This window comes from Salmo salar, chromosome ssa15 (genome assembly GCF_905237065.1).
Source record: "Salmo salar chromosome ssa15, Ssal_v3.1, whole genome shotgun sequence".
NCBI classification, from domain to species: Eukaryota; Metazoa; Chordata; class Actinopteri; order Salmoniformes; family Salmonidae; genus Salmo; species Salmo salar.
The window spans coordinates 20,698,866-20,725,649 of record NC_059456.1 but is presented as its reverse complement, the minus strand read 5'-3'; the positions used below and the strand labels follow the sequence as shown (position 1 = coordinate 20,725,649).

General features: G+C 44.1%; 1 pseudogene; it reads right to left on the bottom strand.

The window, feature by feature from the left end:
• Positions 1 to 3,821: 3,821 nt before the first annotated feature.
• Positions 3,822 to 26,762, bottom strand: LOC106571045 (elongator complex protein 3-like; annotated as a pseudogene).
• Positions 26,763 to 26,784: the final 22 nt, after the last annotated feature.

Here is a 26,784-nt window from a genome sequence, read left to right as displayed (position 1 = left end):
GGTGGAGGTGTGTCTACAGATACACCATATTAATGAAGGTGTGTTGGAGGTGTGTCTATAGATACACCATATTAATGAAGGTGTGGTGGAGGTGTGTCTACAGATACACCATATTAATGAAGGTGTGGTGGAGGTGTGTCTACAGATACACCATATTAATGAAGGTGTGGTGGAGGTGTGTCTACAGATACACCCTCTTAAGGATCAGGCCCTTTGTTTTTTTAAAGAATCGACTAAAATGACATACCCAAATCTAACTGCCTGGAGCTTAGGCCCTGAAGCAAGGATATGCATATTTTTGGTACCATTTGAAAGGACACTTTGAAGTTTGTGAAAATGTGAAAGGAATATAGGAGAATATAGCACATTAGATCTTGTGAAAGATAATACAAAGAAAAAAAACTACTTTTTTTTAATTTGTTTGTACCATCATCTTTGAAATGCAAGAGAAAGGCCATAATGTATTATTCCAGCCAGGTGCAATTTAGATTTTGGCCACTAGATGGCATCAGCGTATGTGCAAAGTTTTAGACTAATCCAATGAACCATTGTATTTCTGTTCAAAATGTTGTATCACGACAGCCCAAATGTGCCTAATTTGTTTATTAATAACTTTTCATGTTCAAAACTGTGCACTCTCCTCAAACAATAGAATGGTATTCTTTCACTGTAATAGCTTCTGTAAACTGAACAGTGCAGTTAGATTAACAATAATTTAATCTTTCTGCCAATGTCAGATATGTCCTGGGAAATGTTCTTGTTACTTACAACCTCATGCTAATCACATTAGCCTACGTTAGCTGAACCGTCCCGCAGGGGACCCGCCAATCCTGAAGAAGTTGTTTAATGAAGGTGTGTTGTTGGTGTGTCTACAGATACACCATATTAATGAAGGTGTGTTGGAGGCGTATCTTGACTTAATTCCCTAATAATTTCACCACCTTTACTAGTGAGGAAACCATGAATAAGGTCTAGCAAACCTACCAGTTCCAAGTGGGAAAAGCATCTACTTAATTGTTTTCTGATAGAAATAACACCATTCTGCATTCACTGTCATTTACAACTTGATAACAGCTATTGATAAACACTAGGTAAATGAGTCATCCATTTGAATAAGGGGATTGTGAATATAAATGACACTTATTTTAGATCTGACCTTATAATCGCTGGAGACGTGAAACCAGTCATATGGCAGCAAACAGAAGCATATCAACTTTCCCACTGTAAAGTGTGAAATGCTGTGCCATTATGCAGAATTAAAACTTTAAGGCTGTGTAACTTGCAGGGATAGGCACTCTCAAATGTCTTAATTATAGACTACCTCTGACTTTATTTCCTATCATGTTAAACATTAGTCACCATCAGTATCGGACGTCAGTAGGCCTAATAACCACACATATTCAACTGTCAATTTAATGTTAGTTCCCTTCAAATTGTTATAGCCTACATTATCATTCCATTTAATTCCATTTACCTTAATTTGCTCCCTCTGTAAACGCTGTCACGGCCGTGTGGTAGTTGCTGGGGATCATTAGTAACAATTAATCTTTTTTTTTTTAAAACATGTAGACTAATTCAATCGTTATGGAGCGGAGAGCAGACCAAGCAGTAACAGTCTGAACCCAACGTATGGTGCGTGTCATCACAGTTCCGTGGTTAGTACAGGCAATAGACGAGGGTATAGCCTACTAGTGTACACTATTCTCCCTATTAGAATTCTACGCATACTAATCTCCCAACATTACCATGGGTTAAAGAACTTAATGTGGCACATGTCAGAATGAATCAAACCACTGTTTTCTTTTCTTTCATTTATAAAGGCTTGGCAAACCCATTTATGATTCCTACTTTCCTAACCCTAAATAATCTACAATATCAGTATTTAAAAAACAAAATGTTTTTTTTTTAAATATATCAGTTGGTGCTGAAAAAGAGATGAATATGCATATATTTAGATGGCATCCTATCATTGATCTCGAATATTCGGAACCCTTTCTCTCAATATATTCTATTGAGTCTGTTGACAAAATTCTAATTTAAAAAAAGGTACATTGTATTTAAAGGGATGGCTTTCTCTATTACCAGTAAATATGAATGTATGAACGTACTGAAAACCCTATTGAATGAAAACTCCACAAGAATATCTGTTGGCCAGCAAGTTGGGAGGGTTTTCATCGGTCGAATTACACTTATTTAGCAAGAGAACCATGCCTTCAAAAACCCCTTACCTTGATAAAGGCAAATCTGAATACCAACTGAGAAGAGTATAGGAAAGGCTTGCATAAAAGAAAGGTGTAATTTCCTAAGTCTGATTCGGGGCCCTAACAGTGCGAAGCAATCCGTGCACATGCTCAGATACAGTTGAGTGACCGTGTGAGAGCGAAGTCTTGCATCTCACTCATCTCAATATCTGCGGTGCTGCTCGTGGCAACGTAATTTCGCTACATTTAAAATAACTGTTAAATATACTTTATTCCATGAAACAGCAAATGAAAGAGAAATCATATGTCCAAACCCAAAACAAAAGTAACATTTATGTTTGAAATAAAACTAAACAGGAAATCACAGATTAACAGAGGTTTAAAAAGAAACATGTATATAACACTATTTAATGTCCTGCCCTATAAAATAAAACCATGTGATTATAAAACATACATTCAGAGAGAGGACTTTCCCCACTGACTGTCCATTTATACAGTGCCAAGTCTGTTCTTTATTTAACTAGGCAAGTCAGTTAAGAACAAATTCTCATTTTCAATGACAGCCTAGGAACAGTGGGTTAACTGCCTTGTTCAGGGGCAGAACAACAGATTCTTACCTTGTCAGCTCAGGGGATTTGATCTTGCAACCTTTCGGGTTACTAGTCCAACCCTCTAACCACTAGGCTACCTGCCTCTAACCACTAGGCTACCTGCCTCTAACCACTAGGCTACCTGCCTCTAACCACTAGGCTACCTGCCTCTAACCACTAGGCTACCAGCCGCCCCAATGAAGAGTGAATCATACTGGTTGGCAGTCTTCCTCATCTCACTGGTAACATGATTCATTAAAACCCATGAAATTAAACAGCCTCCTAAAGTTATCTCATAAAGCTGGACTGTATGACCGAGGAAGCACAGACCACTGTAAGCTTAAAGGGATATTTCGGGATTTTGGCAATGACGCCTTTTTCTACTTCCCCAGAGTCAGATGAACTAAAGTGGACACCATTTTTATGCCTCTGTGTCCAGTACGAAGCAAATTAGAGGTGTTTTTTTGAGCCGATGCTAACTAGCATTAGCGCAATGACTGGAAGTCTATGGGTATCTGCTAGCATGCTAGTCATTACGCTAATGCTAGTTATCAACTTCCTTCATACTGGACAGAGAGACATAAAAATGTTATCCATGAGCTCATCTGACTCTGGGTCAGTAGATAAAGGGCCTCATCAGACTCTGGGTCAGTAGATAAAGGGCCTCATCTGACTCTGGGTCAGTAGATAAAGGGCCTCATCTGACTCTGGGTCAGTAGATAAAGGGCCTCATCTGACTCTGGGTCAGTAGATAAAGGGCCTCATCTGACTCTGGGTCAGTAGTAAGGGCCTCATCTGACTCTGGGTCAGTAGATAGGGCCTCATTACTTGGGTCAGTAGATAAAGGGCCTCATCTGACTCTGGGTCAGTAGATAAAGGGCCTCATCTGACTCTGGGTCAGTAGATAAAAGGATACTTTGGGAATGAGCTCTTTAAGACTGGTATGCTGTACTCACTGTGCCCTCTGATACCACAAGCATATGTACTCTGTACTCTGCAGTGTCTCCAAAGTAACAAACACATACTAGTAATAAATAAAGATATTTATTTTTACCAATACACGCAAAAGACATGATACTAAAACAGGTTTTCATTCCCCAGTATGACTACAGACACCTCCAGGTGTTTCACCATATACGGTCCCTGCGGCTCATAACCCATCTTCCTTGTAGTAGTTCCTAGTTCCCACACCTGAAACACAGACACATATCATATATTACAGAATATTCAAAACATTGTGGAGCATGACAATGAACAAACAGAGAGGAATTAGAATGACAGACTGGACCATCCGTCTCCTTGGCATGGAGGAGAGGGAGAGAGAGAAAAATAGTTCCACCTGAGATGACGGCTAGTTTCCCGGAGCCGTTGTTCCTCTCTTGCGATCCGCTCTGCTTCGTCCATCAGCATCATCCCAAAGCCCTGCAAACAGGAGGAACAAATTAGAGATAAACCAACCACGGAGCTTAACAAAAACTCATTAAAAGACTTAACAAACTTAAAATCACTGTCTTTTATGTTAAAACAGCTGATTCAACTTAAAAAAAAGGGTCTTGATGATTAGTTTAGTAGCTAGGAATAGTTGAATAATGCTGTGTTGGAACAAGAGCTTGGGCTGTAGTTCTACATCTGTCCAGGATCAGGGTTAGTGTGTGTGTGTGAACTTGCTGGGGTCTCTGTTACTGACAGGAACCACACTGCCATAGACGTGCAGCTCACGCACAATGGACAGACCCCCTTTGAGCTCGGGGCGAAATGATTGAGCGGAACAGTGCCGACAGACGCAGTAGACCAATCAGAATGTCTTGTTCTGGGTCCTCGTAGGACAGGAAGGTCTCCCAGCCACCGTTGGCTACGTAGTCTCTACGAATCAGCTCCACCTGGTAGGGACGCACTTCGTGATGGATCTCCTGGATTCCCACTTCTCACATCTCGACACTAGTGGATGAGAGAAAGACATTATGATCATGTATCCTAACTAGCCAACTACCGCTATGTATGACCAACTATAGTACGGCCTAGCATTGTATCGTAAATATACATTATTATGAAGCTGGTAGTTTAGATCGCGGATGCCGATTGGCTGAAACAGCATTCCAGCCGTGTGAATATCAGACCGTATACCACAGGTATGATACAAACAATTTGTTTACTGTTCTAATTACATTGGTAACCAGTTTATAACAGCAATAAAGCACGTTGGGGGTTTGTGGTAAACGGCCAAAATACCACTTCTAATGGCTGTATCCAGGCTGTATACTCTGCTTCGCATCGTTCCTAAGAACAGCCATTAGCCGTGGTATATTGGCCATATACCACAAACCCCCGAGGTGCCCTATTGCTATTATGAAACTGATTACCAACGTAATTAGAGCAGTAAAAATATGTTTTGTCATACGGTCTGATGTACCTGATCGATAATGGCTGTCAGCCAATCAGGATTAAGGGCTCGAACGAGCCAGTTGATAATGGAGAATCTAAAATAATAAATAAATAAATAAATAATAAAAAAATTTAAAAAATTGTTTTGTTTTTTTAAATCGGGTAGTTTGGGTCCTGGATGCTGATTGGTTGAAAAATGTGTAAATGAGACGACATACAAGTAAAAAAAAATAATAATAATAACATTTAAAAAAATTGTTCACTGTTCTATTTGGAGTATTATTACGAGAGTCAACGCAGTATATTAGCCATATACCACACAACCTCTGGATTTATTACTTAATAATACAATGTTTTTACACAATGTATTTCCATGTGGTTTAAGTCTCACCTCCATCCCAATGTCTTTCATCCTGGCCAGAGCCAGCTCTCGGCGGTTACCACGCTCCACTCCAGAGTTCACCAGAGGCATGGCGATGTCCCTGAGAAACAGACACACACAGGAGTGCGTTTATGGCGTGTTCCAATATCCAAAATAGCAATACTACTTATCATACGACATGTATTGGTGGTATGGCATGTTAGCTGTGTTTTAAAATGTCCATGCCAACGTACCACTAAGAAGGCATGTCTAATGCAGTACATTACTTCATACTAAGTGGGTTGATGGTGTGGATTTTGGAACTGAGCCATATTTCTTTAAAATAGTTAATTGGCTAGTTTCCAAGTTGAAATGTTGACTACATACGGAGTAGTCAGCATTACATAAGAATACAGTGCCTTAGTACAGTATTCAGACCCCTTGACTTTTTCCACATTATGTTACAGCCTTAATCTAAAATGGATTAAATCAAATAAATAAAAAGAATCAGCAATCTACACAATATCCCATAATGACAAAGCAAAAACAGGGTTTTAGAAAGTTTTGCAAATGTATTAAATAAAAAAATTGAAATATTCAGACCCTTTGCTATGAGACTTGAAATTGAGCTCAGGTGCATCCTGTTTCCATTGATCATCCTTGAGATGTTTCTACAACTTCATTAAAATCCACCTGTGGTAAATGCAATTGACTGGACATGATTTGGAAAGGCACACACACTCACACGTCATGATGTCCCCAAGAACACAGAGGCCTCCATCATTCTTAAATGGAAGAAGTTTGGAACCACCAAGACTCTTCCTAGAGCTGGCCACCCGGCCAAACTGAAGAATCGGGGAGAAGGGCCTTGGTCTGGGAGGTGACCAAGAACCCGATGATCACTCTGACAGAGCTCTTAGAGTTCCTCTGTGGAGATGGCAGAACCTTCCAGAAGGACAACCATCTCTGCAGCACTCCACCAATCAGGCCTTCAGCACTCTACCAAGAGTGGCCAGACGGAAGCCACTCCTCAGTAAAAGGCACATGACAGCCCGCTTGGAGTTTGTCAAAAGGCACATAAAGACTCTCAGACCATGAGAAACACGATTCTGTGGTCTGATGAAACTAAGATTGAACTCTTTGGCCTGAATGCCAAGCGTCACTTCCAGAGGAAATCAGGCACCCATCCCTATGGTGAAGCATGGTGGTGACAGAATCAAGCTGTGGGAATGTTTTTCAGAGGCAGGGACTGGGAGACTAGTCAGGATTGAGGCAAAGATGAATGGAGCAAAGTACGGAAGGTTCACCTTCCAACAGGACAATGACCCTAAGCACACAGCCAAGACAATGCAGGAGTGGCTTCGGGACAAGTCTCAATATCCTTGAGTGGCCCAGTCAGAGCCTGGACTTGAACCCGATCAAACATCTCTGGAGAGACCTGAAAATAGCTGTACAGCGACACTCCCCATCCAACCTGACAGAGCTTGAGAGGATCAGCAGAGAAGAATGGGAGAAACTCCCCAAATACAGGTGTGCCAAGCTTGTAGCGTCATACCCTAGAAGACTCTAGGCTGTAATCGCTGCCAAAAGGTGCTTCAACAAAGTACTGAGTAAAGGGTCTGAATACTTATGTAAATGTGATCGTTTACATTTTTTATAAATTAAAATCCTGTTTTTGCTTTGTCATTATGGGGTTGTGGCATTCGATTGATCACTTATTTATTTACTGATTTGTTTTGTTGTTGAATAAGGCTGTAATGTAACAAAATGTAGAAAAAGTCAAGGGGCCTGAATACTTTCCGAAGGCACTGTTCTTAATTTAGGTAGTATAAAGCTGTTCTCTGTCCTGGCACCCCAATGGTGGAACCAGCATCCCCCTGAAGCTAGGATAGAAGAGTCCCCAAAAATTACAAAAGCTACTTTAATGACAGGCGTGGTTGTCGCACCTAATGATCTTAAGATGAATGGACTCACTACTGTAGTGGCTCTGGATCAGAGCGTCTGCTAAATGACTACTGTAGTATCTCTGGATCAGAGCGTCTGCTAAATGACTACTGTAGTATCTCTGGATCAGAGCGTCTGCTAAATGACTACTGTAGTATCTCTGGATCAGAGCGTCTGCTAAATGACTACTGTAGTATCTCTGGATCAGAGCGTCTGCTAAATGACTACTGTAGTATCTCTGGATCAGAGCGTCTTCTAAATGACTACTGTAGTATCTCTGGATCAGAGCGTCTGCTAAATGACTACTGTAGTATCTCTGGATCAGAGCGTCTGCTAAATGACTACTGTAGTATCTCTGGATCAGAGCGTCTGCTAAATGACTACTGTAGTATCTCTGGATCAGAGCGTCTGCTAAATGACTACTGTAGTATCTCTGGATCAGAGCGTCTGCTAAATGACTACTGTAGTATCTCTGGATCAGAGCGTCTTCTAAATGACTACTGTAGTATCTCTGGATCAGAGCGTCTTCTAAATGACTACAACGTACTATAATGTACATACTTTACAAAGTGTTTTAGGTCTTATAGATCCTCTACCTCTCGCGAACACACACACACACACACACACACACACACACACACACACACACACACACACACACACACACACACACACCTCTGAACGCGGTAGACTCTTGTCCAGGGTGGGTGCCACCAGATCCACCAAGGCAGAGGGGGAGTAGCTCTTATAGAGACCGGTCTTCCACAGCTCATACAGACCTGTACCCCTTGATAACCAGGGTGGGGTACAGCTTCATCCCATCTGGCCTGAACGCTGGGATCTCAAAGAACTCCTGGAGGGCAGAGAGGTTACAGACATACTAGAAGTGTTGAAAGAGGAAGTTTAAACAGCCTCTCTGGTACAATAGGACAACTCTTAGTTGAAATAGGATTTTGTGAGTTTGGAGCTTGACAAACAAGATAAGATAAGGTACTTATATTTCCAGAGAGGTTGATATGGTCTGTAGGGAGGAGTAGAGAAGCACACAAAACAACTACCCTGACCTGGGGAGGCAGGTAGCCTAGTGGTTAGAGGCAGGTAGCCTAGTGGTTAGAGGCAGGTAGCCTAGTGGTTAGAGACAGGTGGCCTAGTGGTTAGAGCGTTGGGCCAGTAACCGAAAAGTTGCGAGATCGAATCCCCCGAGCTGACAAGGTGAAAATCTGTCGTTCTGCCCCTGAACAAGGCAGTTAACCCACTGTTCCTAGGCCGTCATTGTAAATAAGAATTTGTTCTTAACTGACTTGCCTAGTTAAATAAAAGGTTCAATTAAATAAAAAACAACAACTAAAAACTTCTCACTAAGTGGACTGAGTGACGAGGGACTATTTGGTCAGTCTGTGACAGACCGATTCATATTTCTCACATCCTATCACCTTCCTGTCTGGCTAAGTGGACTGGAGGAGCCTGTCTAGTGGTAGATTCATGTCCTGTCTGGATAAGGGGACTGGAGGAGCCTGCCTAGGACCATGCCTCAGGACTACCTGGCATGATGACTCCTTGCTGTCCCCAGTCCACCTGGCCATGCTGCTGCTCCAGTTTCAACTGTTCTGCCTGCGGCTATGGAACCCTGACCTGTTCACCGGACGTGCTTGTTGCACCCTCGACAACTACTATGATTATTATTATTTGACCATGCTGGTCATTTATGAACATTTTAACATCTAGACCATGTTCTGTTATAATATCCACCCGGCACAGCCAGAAGAGGACTGGCCACCCCTCATAGCCTGGTTCCTCTCTAGGTTTCTTCCTAGGTTTTTGGCCTTTCTAGGGAGTTTTTCCTAGGGAGTTTTTCCTAGCCACCGTGCTTCTTTCACATGCATTGCTTGCTGTTTGGGGTTTTAGGCTGGGTTTCTGTACAGCACTTTGAGATATCAGCTGATGTACGAAGGGCTATATAAATAAATTTGATTTGATTTTTGATTTGCCTAGTGGTAGATTCATGTCCTGTCTGGCTAAGGGGACTGGAGGAGACTGCCTAGTGGTAGATTCATGTCCTGTCTGGATAAGGGGACTGGTGGAGACTGCCTAGTGGTAGATTCATGTCCTGTCTGGCGAAGGGGACTGGAGGAGCCTGCCTAGTGGTAGATTAATGTCCTGTCTGGATAAGTGGACTGGAGGAGCCTGCCTAGTGGTAGATTCATGTCCTGTCTGGCAAAGGGGACTGGAGGAGCCTGCCTAGTGGTAGATTCATGTCCTGTCTGGCAAAGGGGACTGGAGGAGCCTGCCTAGTGGTAGATTCAGTCCTGTCTGGCAAAGGGGACTGGAGGAGCCTGCCTAGTGGTAGATTCATGTCCTGTCTGGCTAAGGGGACTGGAGGAGCCTGCCTAGTGGTAGATTCATATCCTGTCTGGATAAGGGGACTGGAGGAGCCTGCCTAGTGGTAGATGCATGTCTTGTCTGGATAAGGAGACTGGAGGAGCCTGCCTAGTGGTAGATTCATGTCCTGTCTGGATAAGTGGACTGGAGGAGACTGCACAGTGGTATATACATCTAGGGTTGCAAAATTCCCTGGTTTTCCCGGAGATCCCAGTTGGAGGATCTCAGATATCCTGCTTTTCCCAGGAATCTTCTAACTAGGATTTCTAGAAAACCAGGGAATTTTGTGATTTTACAATCCTGTCCTGTTTGGGCCTCAGAGGAGCCAGGTGCACAGTGGTAGATAAGAGAGAGAGAGAGAGAGAGAGAGAGAGAGAGAGAGAGAGAGAGAGAGAGAGAGAGAGAGATCGAGCTTGGGAACTGTTACGTCGACAGACATACTGTAATGAGAATCCATTATCACCCCTAGCCCCAAGCGACAGCCTCCCAGCTGGGTCCTGTGATAGCAGCACAGCAGAACACAGAGTGATCTCCAGGGGAGGTGAGGAGGGGGGAGCTGATAAAGAACAGGAGCTTCCAGTGACGCAGATGTGTGTGTGTGTGTGTGTGTCAGTACGATAGGAAAGCAGGACAGTGACTCGAAGGAGACATTTGGCCAAATACCCCATTAAAATATCCTGCTCTCAAACTCCGATTACTATCATACCAACACGCACGCACGTAAGCCTCTTTACTGGGATACAGAGTACCTGATAGGTCTGGTAAAAGGTCTGGTAAAAGGTCTGGTAAAAGGTCTGATAGGAAGTCTGGTAAAAGGTCTGGTAGGAAGTCTGGTAAAAGGTCTGGTAGGAAGTCTGGTAAAAGGTCTGGTAGGAAGTCTGGTAAAAGGTCTGGTAGGAAGTCTGGTAGGAAGTCTGGTAAAAGGTCTGGTAGGAAGTCTGGTAAAAGGTCTGATAGGAAGTCTGGTAAAAGGTCTGATAGGAAGTCTGGTAAAAGGTCTGGTAGGAAGTCTGGTAAAAGGTCTGATAGGAAGTCTGGTAAAAGGTCTGGTAGGAAGTCTGGTAAAAGGTCTGGTAGGAAGTCTGGTAAAAGGTCTGGTAGGAAGTCTGGTAAAAGGTCTGGTAGGAAGTCTGGTAAAAGGTCTGATAGGAAGTCTGGTAAAGTCTGATAGGAAGTCTGGTAAAAGGTCTGATAGGAAGTCTGGTAAAGTCTGATAGGAAGTCTGATAGGAAGTCTGGTAAAGTCTGATAGTAAGTCTGGTAAAGTCTGATAGGAAGCCTGGTAAAGTCTGATAGGAAGTCTGGTAAAGTCTGATAGGAAGTCTGGTAAAGTCTGATAGGAAGTCTGGTAAGAGGTCTGGTAAAGTCTGGTAAGAGGTCTGGTAAAGTCTGGTAAGAGGTCTGGTAAAGTCTGGTAGGAGGTCTGGTAAAGTCTGGTAGGAGGTCTGATAGGAGGTCTGGTAGGAAGTCTGATAGGAGGTCTGATAGGAAGTCTGGTAAAGTCTGGTAAAGTCTGGTAAAGTCTGGTAGGAAGTCTGGTAGGAAGTCTGGTAAAGTCTGGTAGGAAGTCTGGTAGGAGGTCTGGTAAAGTCTGGTAGGAGGTCTGGACCAGTTAGTGATGTACCTCTGGGCCCATATTCACAAAACATCTTAGAGTAGGTGGTCTGATGAAGGATGATCTCCTCCCCTGTTCATGGGATCTTATTATGATTTTAAAGTAACTCCACTGTTTCCAGATTTCTTTGAACTTAAAACTTATAATTAATTACAATATTAGAGAAATAATTTTCCTTCCAAATGTTTTTTTAATGAACTAACTATGTTAAAAAGCAGCTTTTCTTTGTTGGAATGGTGTGGGTGTATACCGGGCATTAAAAATACATTATTTAACATTCATTTCCATTGGGCCGAAAATAATCTGAAACAACCAAAACAAACTTCAAAACGCATCCAACAAATTTAGAGAGAGTCACAAGCTTGATGTAGTCAATACGTGCTATGAATATGGGACTAAACTTTTGACAAATGTATTTATAAAAGACTTAAGGGTGTCAATCATTTTGACCTCTACCTTTGAGAAAGAAAAGTACTTTTTAAAACACAATCTTTCGCTGAGGAATTGTTTTAGTATAAAATAATTTCCAAAATTTCTTGAGCATACAATTTAGCTTAGTATGTGAATTATTTAATACTGTCATTATTGCTAATATTTTAAACATTTTCAATTCCCACGGTATAATATACCATCTAATTATTGAAGACTGTGGATCCTTGACATTGTAAAAGGTTAGACTGAGTGAGTGATTGTCTAGTACAGGTAGACTTGATAAACCCCCGCTGTACAGTCGTGGCCAAAAGTTTTGAGAATGACAAATATTATTTTTCAGAAAGTTTGCTGCTTCAGCGTCTTTAGATATTTTTGTCAGATGTTACTATGGAATACTGAAGTATAATTACAAGCATTTCATAAGTGTCAAAGGCTTTTATTGACAATTACATGAAGTTGATGCAAAGAGTCAGTATTTGTAGTGTTGACCTTTCTTTTTCAAGACCTCTGCAATCCGCCCTGGCATGCTGTCAATTAACTTCTGGGCCACATCCTGACTGATGGCAGCCCATTCTTGCATAAGCAATGCTTGGAGTTTGTCAGAATTTGTGGGTTTTTGTCCACCTGCTTCTTGAGGATTGACCACGAGTTCTCAATGGGATTAAGGTCTGGGGAGATTCCTGGCCATGGACCCAAAATATCAATGTTTTGTTCCCCGAGCCACTTAGTTATCACTTTTGCCATATGGCAAGGTGCTCCATCATGCTGGAAAAGGCATTGTTCGTCACCAAACTGTTCCTGGATGGTTGGGAGAACTTGCTCTCGGAGGATGTGTTGGCACCTTTCTTTATTCATGGCTGTGTTCTTAGGCAAAATTGTGAGTGAGCCCACTCCCTTGACTGAGAATCAACCCCACACATGAATGATCTCAGGATGCTTTACTGTTGGCATGACACAGGACTGATGGTAGCGCTCACCTTGTCTTCTCCGGACAAGCTTTTTTCCGGATGCCCCAAACAATCAGAAAGTGAATTCATCAGAGAAAATGACTTTACCCCAGTCCTCAGCAGTCCAATCCCTGGACCTTTAGCAGAATATCAGTCTGTCCCTGATGTTTTTCCTGGAGAGAAGTGGCTTCTTTGCTGCCCTTCTTGACACCAGGCCATCCTCCAAAAGTCTTTGCCTTACTGTGTGTGCAGATGCACTCACACCTGCCTGCTGCCATTCCTGAACAGGCTCGTCCAGGTGGAGCCCCGATCCCGCCGCTGAATCAACTTTAGGAGACGGTCCTGGCGCTTGCTGGACTTTCTTGGGCGCCCTGAAGCCTTCTACACAACAATTGAACCACTCTCCTTGAAGTTCTTGATGATCCAATAAATGGTTGATATAGGTGCAATCTTACTGGCAGCAATATCGTTGCCTGTGAAGCCCTTTTTGTGCAAAGCAATGATGATGACGGAACGTGTTTCCTTGCAGGTAACCATGGTTGACAGAGGAAGAACACTGATTCCAAGCACCACCCTCCTTTTGAAGCTTCCAGTCTGTTATTCGAACTCAAATCAGCATGACAGAGTGATCTCCAGCCTTGTCCTCGTCAACACTCACACCTGTGTTAACGAGAGAATCACTGACATGATGTCAGCTGGTCCTTTTGTGGCAGGGCTGAAATGCAGTGGAAATGTGTTTTTGGGGATTCAGTTAATTTGCATGGCAAAGAGGGACTTTGCAATTAATTGCAAATCATATTATCACTCTTCATAACATTCTGGAGTATTTGCACATTGCCATCATACAAACTAAGGCAGCAGACTTTGTGAAAATTAATATTTGTGTCATTCTCAAAACTTTTGGCCACGACTGTAGTGTGGGTAATGCTCTTACATCTGTACCAGGCAGCAACACTGAACGTTTTGGTAGCCATTTGGAAATGAACAAAGGAGGCAGACGTATAACAGAGGCTGTAGAAGAGAGGTCATTTTACACTAGCTGGCTCTGAATGGACTAAACCTTTTCTCACACACACTATTGTTGTGCCAAACCATCCTGTGCTGGCTTGCACAGATAAAATGTTCACTACCATAGCAACTATACACACGGTTCACTACCATAGCAACTACAGTGGATGAGTAACCAGGCTAGTGCAGTGTGAAAACGATGTTCACACACTGAACAGAGCAGAGGAGAGGAGGGCGTAGTACAGAAGCCTCAGCAGATTGTCTGGCCTGCTACGGTTTCACGCCAACCGGTAACGATCTACCCATTAAAAAACACTGTAAAATGACTCTTCTCTGTAAAATGAAGCTATGAGTCACCACAGGCTGACTACCTGGTTCATAAGAACGGAGACAGACCGAGTATCCCAAGTGGGACCCTATCCCCTATGTAGGGCCCTGGTTAAAGTAGTGCACTAAATAGGGAACCGTTTGGGACGCAGACAGAGCTGGAGAACCGCGGCGGTGGGTTGGGTCCAGTCAACATGCTGTGGAACAATTAGCTATCGCACATAAAAAAATAAAAAATGGAGCTCTTTCAAAAATCAGGGACAGACAACTGAAGGTGCAGTTCTGCTCAAATATAAAAAGTACAGTATCCATGTGTAAATGTGTTTAGATCATTTTACAAATGCTGACAAACTACATCATCCTCTCTTGTAAAACTCTTGGCAATATACACAGTATTTCAAACATTAGGAACACCTAACATTGAGTTGGACCCCCTCCCCCCCTTTTTTGCCCTCAGAAGCGCCTCAATTTGTCTGGGCATGGACTCTACAAGGTGTCGAAAGCGTTCCACAGGGATGCTGGCCCATGTTGACTCCAATGCTTCCCACAGTTGTGTCAAGTTTGCTGGATGTCCTTTGGGTGGTGGACCATTCTTGGTACACATGGGAAACTGTTGAGCGCGAAAAACCCTGCAGCGTTGCAGTTCTTGACACAAACCGGTGCGCTTGGCACCTACAGCTGTTCAAAGGCCGCTGTTCAAAGGCAGCTGTTCAAAGGCAAATTAATATGTTGTCTTGCCCATTCACCCTCTGAATGGCACACATACACAGTCCATGTCTCAAATTGTCCCAAGGCTTAAAAATCCTTCTTTAACCTGTCTCCACCCCTTCATCTACACTGATTGAAGGGGATTTAACAGGTGACATCAGTAAGAGATCCTATCTTTAACCTGGATTCACCTGGTCAGTCTGTCATGGAAAGAGCAGGTGTTCTTAATGTTTTATACACTCAGGTGTAGATAGATACTGCTCCACATCCCGCTGTGTGAGTGAGTGAGTGAGTGAGTGAGTGAGTGAGTGAGTGAGTGAGTGAGACTCACTATGAACTGTTGGTTGTCTCGCTCCATACCAACGTTAGGAAGGTCAGGCATCACGTGAGACACCACGTTGAAACCTGCATCTTTGGAGAAGTGGAAGGACTCACACCGCCCTCAGTGTGATCTCTGGACGGACACACACACAAAGACGTAACACACCCCCCTCACAATCACTATGAGGATCACAAAACAGATTACATGGTGAGTTTGTAACAGACACATCACACACAACATTGTGCTGACAAATAACCCGTGGCTAGGATTAACACTACTGACAAATAACCCGTGGCTAGGATTAACACTACTGACAAATAACCAGTGGCTAGGATTAACACTACTGACAAATAACCAGTGGCTAGTATTAACACTACTGACAAATAACCAGTGGCTAGGAGTAACACTACTGACAAATAACCAGTGGCTAGGAGTAACACTACTGACAAATAACCAGTGGCTAGGATTAACACTACTGACAAATAACAAGCGGCTAGGATTAACACTACTGACAAATAACAAGCAGCTAGGATTAACACTACTGACAAATAACAAGCGGCTAGGATTAACACTACTGACAAATAACAAGCGGCTAGGATTAACACTACTGACAAATAACAAGCGGCTAGGATTAACACTAACATTAAGATTCTTTGGTCTGATGAAACCAAGATTGAACTCTTTAGCCTGAATGCCAAGCGTCATATCTGGAGGAAACCTGGCACCATCCCTACGGTGAAGCATGGTGGTGGCAGCATCATAATGTGGCAAAGCTATTCAGCAGCAAGGACGGGGAGACTAGTCAGGATCGAGGGAAAGATGAGCGGAGCAAAGTACAGAGATATTCTTGATGAGATCCTGAGAGCTCTGGAGCAGGTTCTCAGACTGGGGTGAAGGTTCACCTTCCAAAAGGACAACGAACCTAAGCACACAGCTAAGACAAGGCATGAGTGGCTTCGGGACAAGTCTCTGAATGTCCTTGAGAAAGCCTCAGGTAACTTACGCCAGGTGCTCCTGTAACCGATGTGAAATGGCTAGTTAGTTAGCGGTGGTGCGCGCTAATAAATCGGGTGACGTCACTCGCTCTGCGACCATAAGTAGTTGTTCCCCTTGCGCTGCAAGAGCCGCGGCTTTTGTGGAGCGATGGGTAATGATGCTTCGTGGGGTGTCAGTTGTTGATGTGTGCAGAGGGTCCCTGGTTCAAGCCCAGGTTGGGGTGAGGTGAGGGACGGAAGCTAAACTGTTACACTCCCCTCGGAATGTAATTCTAAGTTACAATTAAAATACTAAAATGTAGTTACGTGTCCGGAGTCATCAATCTAAGAAGTATCTTAAGATACTACAGCTGCCAAAAGTGTTTGAACAAAGTACTAAGTAAAGGGTCTGAATATGCTTACGGAAATTTGATATTTCATGTTGTTTCTGAACCTGTTTTTACTTCGTGATGATGGGGTATTGTGTGTAGATTGATGAGGGTAAAAAACAAAATCACAAGTTAATCCAACATGTGGAAAAAGTCAAGGGGTCTGAATACTTCCCGAATGCACTGTATAACCAGTGGCTAAGACTAACATATACAAGATACATTTTAGTCACTAAGCAGACGCTCTTATCCAGTGCGAGTTACAGTAGTGAGTGCATACATTTTCCTACTTTTTTCTCCCCCTACTAGTCCCCCGTGGGAATCGAACCCACAACCCTCGCGTTGAAAGTGCTGTGCTTAACCAACTGAGCCACACGGGACCAGTAGCTATGACGACTGACATGACTAGTGACATACGAGTCGTGAATAAACAACATATGATTAGTAGCTATGACTCCATTCCAACTCTGAGTCTCTGCCCCTTAGATCAAATACACATTTTATTCATCACATGCTTGGTCAAACAACAGATGTAGACTAACAGTGAAATGCTTAATACAGGCCCTTCCCAACAATACAGAGAGAAACATAATAACATACACAATGACTAATGATAATTTGTCTATATACACAGAGTACCCGAGTCCATGACCAGGGGTACGAGGTAATAACTTGTCTATATACACAGAGTACCCGAGTCCATGACCAGGGGTACGAGGTAATAACTTGTCTATATACACAGAGTACCCGAGTCCATGACCAGGGGTACGAGGTAATAACTTGTCTATATACACAGAGTACCAGTACTGAGTCCATGACCAGGGGTACGAGGTAATAACTTGCCTATATACACAGAGTACCCGAGTCCATGACCAGGGGTACGAGGTAATAACTTGTCTATATACACAGAGTACCAGTACTGAGTCCATGTCCAGGGGTACGAGGTAATAACTTGTCTATATACACAGAGTACCAGTACTGAGTCCATGTCCAGGGGTACGAGGTAATAACTTGTCTATATACACAGAGTACTAGTACTGAGTCCATGTCCAGGGGTACGAGGTAATAACTTGTCTATATACACAGAGTACCAGTACTGAGTCCATGACCAGGGGTACGAGGTAATAACTTGTCTATATACACAGAGTACCAGTACTGAGTCCATGTCCAGGGGTACCAGCGGCTATGAGTTAGACTAAAGACATATCACTAGCAGTCGCTATGACGACTCCATTCAAAACCCTCTCCTGACCCTTAACCTCAGCCCTGTTGGTGTCCCGTGCTACGTCCTCGTCGACGCTCTGAACCCTTATCTCCAGCCGGGTACAGCGGTACCCCAGCATGTCACTGAGGTGTCTCTTCAGACAGTAGTCAGGACGCGTCTCGATGGTGATGCCCACACACTTTGTGTTACTGCGTTCTGAGCACCTAAAACGAGGAAAGAAGAAGGGAGAAGAGGTCAGTAACAGTCTTGCTGATACAAATGTCTGAACGGGTTCAGATTGAGGGTAATGCGTCTAGCCTCCTACACCAACCTCTGTGCATGTATGACACGGCCGGTAGCCTAGGGGTTAGAGCGTTGGGCCAGTAACCGAAAGGTTGCTTGATAGAAAACCCGAGCTGACAAGGTAAAAATCTGTCATTCTGCCCCAGAACAAGGCAGTTAACCCACTGTTCCTAGGCTAAGACTGTAAATAAGAATTTGTTCTTAACTGACTTGCCTAGTTAAATAAAGGTAAAATAAATAAAAAATGTATGCATGTATTTCAGAGGGGTTGGGATAAAGCAGAACCAAACTTCCTGTTTGACCTTGTGTACAATTGGACAATAAAGGAATCTTAATAATGGGATTATACAGTTGAAGTCAGAAGTTTACATACACTTAGGTTGGAGTCAATAAAACTATTTTTTCAACCACTCCACAAATGTATTGTTAACAAACTTTAGTTTTGGCAAGTCGGTTAGGACATCTACCTTGCGCATGACAAGTCATTTTTCCAACAATTGTTTACAGACAGATTATTTCACTTAAAATCACAATTCCAGTGGGTCAGAAGTTGACTGTGCCTTTAAACAGCTTGGAAAATTCCAGAAAATGATGTCATGGCTTTAGAAGCTTCTGATAGGCTAATTGACATCATTTTAGTCAATTGGAGGTGTACCTGTGGATGTATTTCAAGGCCTACCTTCGAACTCAGTGCCTCTTTGCTTGACATCATGGGAAAATCAAAATAAATCAACCTTGACCTCAGAAAAGAAATTGTAGACCTCCATAAGTCTGGTTCATCCTTGGGAGCAATTTCCAAATGCCTGAAGGCAATAGTACGCAAGTATAAACACCATGGGACCACGCAGCCGTCGTACTGCTCAGGAAGGAGCAAAACGTACTTTGGTGCGAAAAGTGCAAATCAATCCCAGAACAACAGCAAAGGACCTTGTGAAGATGCTGGAGGAAACAGGTGCAAAAGTATCTATATCCACAGTAAAACAAGTCCTATATCGACATAACCTGAAAGACCGCTCAGAAAGGAAGAAGCCAATGGTCCAAAACCACCACAAAAAAAAGCCAGACTATGGTTTGCAACTGCACATGGGGACAAAGATCGTACTTTTTGGAGAAATGTCCTCTGGTCTGATGAAACAAAAATCGAACCGTTTGGCCATAATGACCATCGTTTGGAGGAAAAAGAGGGAGGCTTGCAAGCCGAAAACACCATCCCAACTGTAAAGCACGGGGGTGGCAGCAGCAGGGGGTGGCAGCATCATGTTGTGGGGTTGCTTTGCTGTAGGAGTGACTGGAGCACTTCACAAAATAGATAGCATCATGAAGGAGGAAAATTGTGTATATATTGAAGCAACATCTCAAGACATCAGTCAGGAAGTTAAAGCTTGGTCACAAATGGGTCTTCCAAATGGACAATGACCCCAAGCATACTTCTAAAGTTGTGGCAAAATGGCTTAAGGACAACAAAGTCAAGGTATTGGGAGTGGCCATCACAATGCCTTGACCTCAATCCCATAGAAAAATTGTGGGCAGAACTGAAAAAGCGTGTGCGAGCAAGGAGGCCTACAAACATGACTCAGTTACACCAGCTCTGTCAGGAGGAATGGGCCAAAATTCACCCAACTTATTGTGGGAAGCTTGTGGAAGACTACCCAAAACATTTGACCAAGTTTAACAATTTAAAGGTAATGCAACCAAATACTAAATTGAGTGCATGTAAAGTTCTGACCCACTGGGAATGTGATGAAATAAATCACTCTACTATTATTCTGACATTTCACATTTTTAAAATAAAGTGGTGATCCTAACTGACCTAAGACGGGGAATTTTTACTCTGATTAAAATGTCAGGAATTGTGAAAAACTGAGTTTAAATGTATTTGGCTAAGGTGTATGTAAACTTCCGACTTCAACTGTAGATCTGCGATTACATTAGGGGCAACTTCGATCTCAAGAGCAAGTACCAGGACAACCCCACTCCATCAAGTCACTGGCAGGAAAATGTGGGACATAATAAATCCCGTCATTAAAATGGCACAACAAAGTTACATTTTCTCTGTGTAACTTCAACCCCCTTGAAACTGTAGGACCAAAGAGAGCAGATCCAGGATGTATTGAAACTGTAGGACCAAGGAGAACAGATCCAGGATGTATTGAAACTGTAGGACCAAGGAGAGCAGATGCAGGATGTATTGAAACTGTAGGACCAAGGAGAGCAGATGCAGGATGTATTGAAACTGTAGGACCAAGGAGAGCAGATGCAGGATGTATTGAAACTGGAGGACCAAGGAGAGCAGATGCAGGATGTATTGAAACTGGAGGACCAAGGAGAGCAGATGCAGGATGTATTGAAACTGGAGGACCAAGGAGAGCAGATCCAGGATGTATTGAAACTGTAGGACTTAGGGGGGCAGATCCAGGATGTATTGAAACTGCAGGACCAAGGAGGGCAGATCCAGGATGTATTGAAACTGCAGGACCAACGAGGGCAGATCCAGGATGTATTGAAACTGTAGGACGTAGGAGGGCAGATCCAGGATGTATTGAAACTGTAGGACCAACGAGGGCAGATCCAGGATGTATTGAAACTGCAGGACCAACGAGGGCAGATCCAGGATGTATTGAAACTGCAGGACCAACGAGGGCAGATCCAGGATGTATTGAAACTGTAGGACGTAGGAGGGCAGATCCAGGATGTATTGAAACTGCAGGACCAAGGAGGGCAGATCCAGGATGTATTGAAACTGCAGGACCAACGAGGGCAGATCCAGGATGTATTGAAACTGCAGGACCAACGAGGGCAGATCCAGGATGTATTGAAACTGTAGGACGTAGGAGGGCAGATCCAGGATGTATTGAAACTGCAGGACCAACGAGGGCAGATTCAGAGTGAATTGAGATTAGACATCTGCCTCTTCAGTCTGGCTGTCATTTTCTCCACTTGGACAGGTTTGACAACGATAAAACAATCTAGATCCGTCGTTAGGTTTGACGACCACAGTCATCATCTAGACCAGTCATCTCAGCTCATATTCCTCCAACCTATTACTGGAAACATAATGTCCTTTCTAACAATCCGATGACTGACTTAAGACAAATCACAGGAGTTATTGCTCCAGAGAACACATCCGATTGGCTGACAGTCGTCAATGAAAATGCTATTATCTGAATGGCTGTTAAATACTGAAGCTTTTCTCATCAAACGAACAGAGGCTTAGTGGGACTCGGAGAAACATGACTACTTTATCACTGACACAAGCCAGTGAGCACACCTGCTTACACAGGCAGGCAGGCAGGTGCAGACGCAGGCAGGCAGGCAGGCGCAGACACAGGCAGGCAGGCAGGCACAGACACAGGCAGGCAGGTGCAGAGGCAGGCAGGCAGGTGCAGAGGCAGGCAGGCAGGTGCAGAGGCAGGCAGGCAGGTGCAGACACAGGCAGGCAGGCAGGTGCAGACACAGGCAGGCAGGCAGGTGCAGACGCAGGCAGGTGCAGACACAGGCAGGCAGGCAGGCAGGTGCAGACGCAGGCAGGCAGGTGCAGACGCAGGCAGGCAGGCGCAGACGCAGGCAGGCAGGCAGGCAGGCAGGCGCAGACAGGCGCAGGCAGGCAGGCAGGTGCAGACAGGCAGGCAGGTGCAGACGCAGGCAGGCAGGTGCAGACGCAGGCAGACAGGCAGGTGCAGAGGCAGGCAGGTGCAGAGGCAGGCAGACAGGCAGGTGCAGAGGCAGGCAGACAGGCAGGTGCAGAGGCAGGCAGACAGACAGACAGTAGAGAAGAGCCTCCCACGTCTCAGCCTGATAAGCAGCCACAACAATTAGAGTAATCCGTCTTAACGAACGTGCTGATAACACTGCTGGATGAGCAATACAGAAGCGCGGGTGCACACACACACACACACACACCTTATCAGCTACTAAGGAATAAATACAGACTAACAAACAAGCCCTCAGGGTCCAGACCTCCATTCCCCAACTCCTCTATCACATCCCTCAATCTTCTATTGATCTCCCAGAAGTCACACAAAACTTCTCCCTCCTTCTGCAATGAAGGGCCAAAGCAGAGAGTCATGTTGTAACTCCCAAAGACACACCAAGCCGTAGGGGACACTAGGGTGAACTTTATAATCCCCTCTCTTCATAACTAAACAAATATCAGATCAAATGTACACTTCTTCATTTGTCTGATAGGTTAATAAGGTATAAGTATTTTGGCTGAGAAATAGATCAAATATGTTCTACAGCAGTGGTTCCAAAACTATGGGGTGCCCCCCTTAGGTGGGGTGTGAGGGGTCGGCAGGGGGGCGGGTCCCCCTCCAGCCAAAATACAAAATACATTTTAACTATTTAAAATGTTTTTTTTTTTTTTTTTAAAGGAACTGTGTCCGCCTTTAAATTTACTCTTGAAAGTTGTAATAGTAGAATGCACAAGTTGCAATTTCTAAATTGGGTATTACATCATTAGTCCCGTGCGGCTCAGTTGGTAGAGCGTGGTGTTTGCAACGCCAGGGTTGTGGGTTCGATTCCCACAGGGGACCAGTTCAAAAAATGTATGAAATGTATGCATTCACTACTGTAAGTCGCTCTGTATAAGAGCGTCTGCTAAATGACTAAAATGTAAAATGTAAATCAGTTCCTCTTGTCATGTCAGTCATTACATACCTTGGAGAGCTAATTAGAAATGTCCAGATCAATTAGCCCATGTCAGCTAATGTTATTTAATTTAGGTTTTTAAGCCCATAGATATTATTGTAATTTGTTTAGTCACTCATATCAGATGAATACACACTAGACATAGCAAAATGTGTAGAATTGCAAAGAAATGTAGCTTTAAAACTGCTAAATTCTCTCCACCAACAAGAGGGGTGTGAACAGTTTGTTATGAACAGTGCTTGTGCCAATAGAAAAAGACATTGCTGTGTGCAGGTGGAAGCAGCATCAGTTCCATCTAGTGGAACCAACTAACCATTACACCCCAGACAGGAACTATTTCACAGAGACCAGAGGGAGCAGAGAGTCCTACCAAATAATATACATCCTAGGGTCTACTTTAGTAGTACCTGACAGCTTCTGCTAGCTTGTTAGGGTTTCCAAGGCGTGTCCCGACGGGGGGGGTCCGAGGCGTGTACCGACCGGGGGGATCGAGGCGTGTCCCGACGGGGGGGTACGAGGCGTGTCCCGACGGGGGTTGGAGGCGTGTCCCGACGGGGGTTGGAGGCGTGTCCCGACGGGGGTTGGAGGCGTGTCCCGACAGGGGTTAGAGGCGTGTCCTGACAGGGGTTGGAGGCGTGTCCCGACAGGGGTTGGAGGCATGTCCCGACAGGGGTTAAAGGCGTGTCCCGACAGGGGTTCAAGGGAGGGGGTAGCAGTGTTACCTGACGGCCTCAGCTACATTGTTAGAGGTGTGTCCTGACAGGGCGTCGTGGAGGTTCCTGATGAAGTAGTGTCTGCACTCATCAGCCAGGGCCATGAAGGTTCCTCCCATCACTATAAACTCCACCTTGTCCACACTGTGGCCCAGCTGCTTCAACTGGACAGACAGACAGGAGAGACAGACAGACAGGAGAGACAGACAGACAGGAGAGACAGACAGACAGGAGAGAGACAGGACAGACAGACAGGAGAGAGACAGGACAGACAGACAGACAGGAGAGAGACAGGACAGACAGACAGGAGAGAGACAGGACAGACAGACAGGAGAGAGACAGGACAGACAGACAGGAGAGAGACAGGACAGACAGACAGGAGAGACAGACAAGAAAAAGTGCTATGTAAATGCAATCCATTATTATTGTATTACAGCAGCACTTCTGTAGCGTAAACCATAATGGGAGCAAAAAAATGTGACGGGTAACTAGAAGTGTGTGCAGGAAGGTGTCACTGACCTGTTCTACCCGATGTCTGGTCTGCAGGTAGGGCTCATAAGATGCTCTGATGGCTCTCATAGATGTCGGCTGACAGGGGAAGAATTATAGAAGAGACCATTTTGACTAGATGCCTGAATAGCCCATAGGGAGCTGGTAATGAGCTTGTAGGCTTTAGGGGGAACAGTTATGAATGGTTTACCTCGTAGCCAGTGTAAGACTGTGTGGAGTATTCAAAGTCTGAGTCCGGACCACCTGGACAGTAGCTGTTGGGAGTAGAAAGCAGATTCACAATTAAATAGCTGGTTATTTTTCTGATCAATAAATAAATAAATCAAATAAATACATACATAGCTGGTAATTCTTTTTTTATAGTCAATTATTATTTTGTATAAATCAATAGGACACTGTGGCCAGAAACGCTCTGGTCTCACTGAAGCTACATCATGAATGTACTCACACACGGATGTTTCCTGTGAAACTGATGTGAGGACAGCGATGGGGTTTACACATCACAGCCACTTCAGCAATCTGGACAAAGAGATATAAGTACACACGTTCCTTGTGTTGTCTTCAACTTAATTTCAATTGTTAAATGCTTGTCTATTTTAAGTACACACACACACACACCGCTGGCAGTGCGGATAGGCTTGGCCTTGAGTTTGGGAACCACGGTAGTGGGGTGGAACAGCAGCTATGAGGTTGACTAGCCTGGGCTGGGCTGGGCTAACAGACCATACTAAGCGGAGCTCTTGGTCGTCACCCTGATAATGAAGTGTAAAGAAGAGTTTTAAAGAGGAGGTTAGTGTAAGTCCATTCAGGGTTGTATTCATTAGCGTACAACTTAGCAAACCGTAGCAAAGCGTTTTTAAATCGGATACGAAAATGTGAGTTTCTATAGGACAAATTGTGGTAGGTCACTCCCTGTTTTGTCCCGTCTCTTTGGTTATTGGTGAATACACCTGGAACATCACAAGGTGGCAGCCAAGTCCGTTTGAGCTTAAGACAGGTTTCTGGCATGACACAAGGCTTTGTTTACTTGGTGGATCACAAGACACATCCCCAAGGGCTTTGGCGCGGTGGTGGACTGGGAGCTTTTAGATACACTACATGACCAGAAGTATGTGGACACCTGCTAGTCAAACATCTCATTCCAAAATCATGGGCATTAATATGGAGCTGGTCCCCCCCTTTGCTGCTATAACAGCCTCCACTCTTCTGGGAAGGATTTCCACTGGATGTTGGAACATTGGTGCAGGGATTTGCTTCCAAGAGTAAAGGTGTTCTTTGTGGTTGAGGTCAGGGATCTGTGCACACCAGTCAAGTTCTTCCACACCGATTTCAACAAACCATTTCTGTATGGATCTCGCTTAGTGCACGGGGGCATTGTCATGCTGAAACTGGAAAGGGCCTCCTCCAAACTGTTGCCACAAAGTTGGAAGCACAGAATTGTCTAGAATGTCATTGTATGCTGTTGCGTTAAGATTTCCCACCACTGGAACTAAGGGGCCTGAACCATGAAAAACAGCTCCCGACCATTATTCCTCCTTCACAAAAATGTACATTTCACACTATCCATTGGGGCAGGTAGCGTTCTCCTGGCATCCACCAAACCCACAATCATCCGTCGGACTGCCAGATGGTGAAGTGATGTTCATCACTCCAGAGAAAGCGTTTCCACTGCTCCAGAGTCCAATGGCGGTGAGCTTTATGCCACTCCAGCCAACGCCTGGCATTGTGCATGGTGATCTTAGGCTTGTGTGCGGCTGCTCGGCCATGGAAACCCATTTCATGAAGATCCCAATGAACAGTTTTTCTGCTGACGTTGCTTCCAGAGGCAGTTTGGAACTCGGTAGTGAGTGTAGCAACAGAGGACAGAGGATTTGTATGCATTACACGCTTCAGCACTCCTGTTCTGTGAGCTAGTATGGCCTACCGCTTTGCAGCTGAGCCGTTGTTGCTCCTAAACGTTTCCACTTCACAATAACAGCACTTACAGTTGACCGGGGGCAGCTCTAGCATGGCAGAAATTTGACGAACTGACTTATTGGAAAGGTGGTATCCTATGAAGGTGCCATGGTGAAAGTCACTGAGCTTTTCAGTGAGGCCATTCTACTGCCAATGTTTGTCTATGGAGATTGCATGTCTGTGTGCTCGATTTTATACACCTTGTCAGCAACGAATCGACTCATTTGAAGGTGTGTCCATATACTTTTGTGTATATATAGTGTAGATAAGAATAGTAACCAATTACCAAAAAGCAGTTGATTAGGGTTAGGTAGCTAACGTTTGGTTAGGTTGAGGGTCTTACTTGTTGAGGGTGACGTCTTTTCCTTCTTCATGCGCTTCGACCAGCTGATTGATGACATCATCATCATCAGCTCTACTCGGCTCAGATCAGCTAGCTATCGTCACATAGCAACAACATAGATAAATAGCTAGCTCTTTTAGATACTCAACCCATACCTAGCATTCTCACTCTTTAATAGTCTATAAAAATAAATACAGGGTTGGTTGGTTGATTGATTACATAGATATGCAGCTTTTCCTTGCTAGTTAGCTGAATTGTAAATTAGCAACATGGCTAATTTAGCAAACCCAAGCAGAGAGATAGAAGCATTTCTGAAATGTAGAGGATAGTTCCACACGCTTACTCTTTTTCTATGGCTTCCCCCATATCTTTCTGTAACGTTAACACTCTCAATTCACAATACGAAACGCGTTTTAAAGCCTAAAATAAGTTAGAGAAGAGAGAGAACTGTCCATTTTGTAAACAACATGCTTGCACGAGACCTGCCGTCCGCTGCGGGAAACTGTCGTAAAATAACATCACAGCGTTTA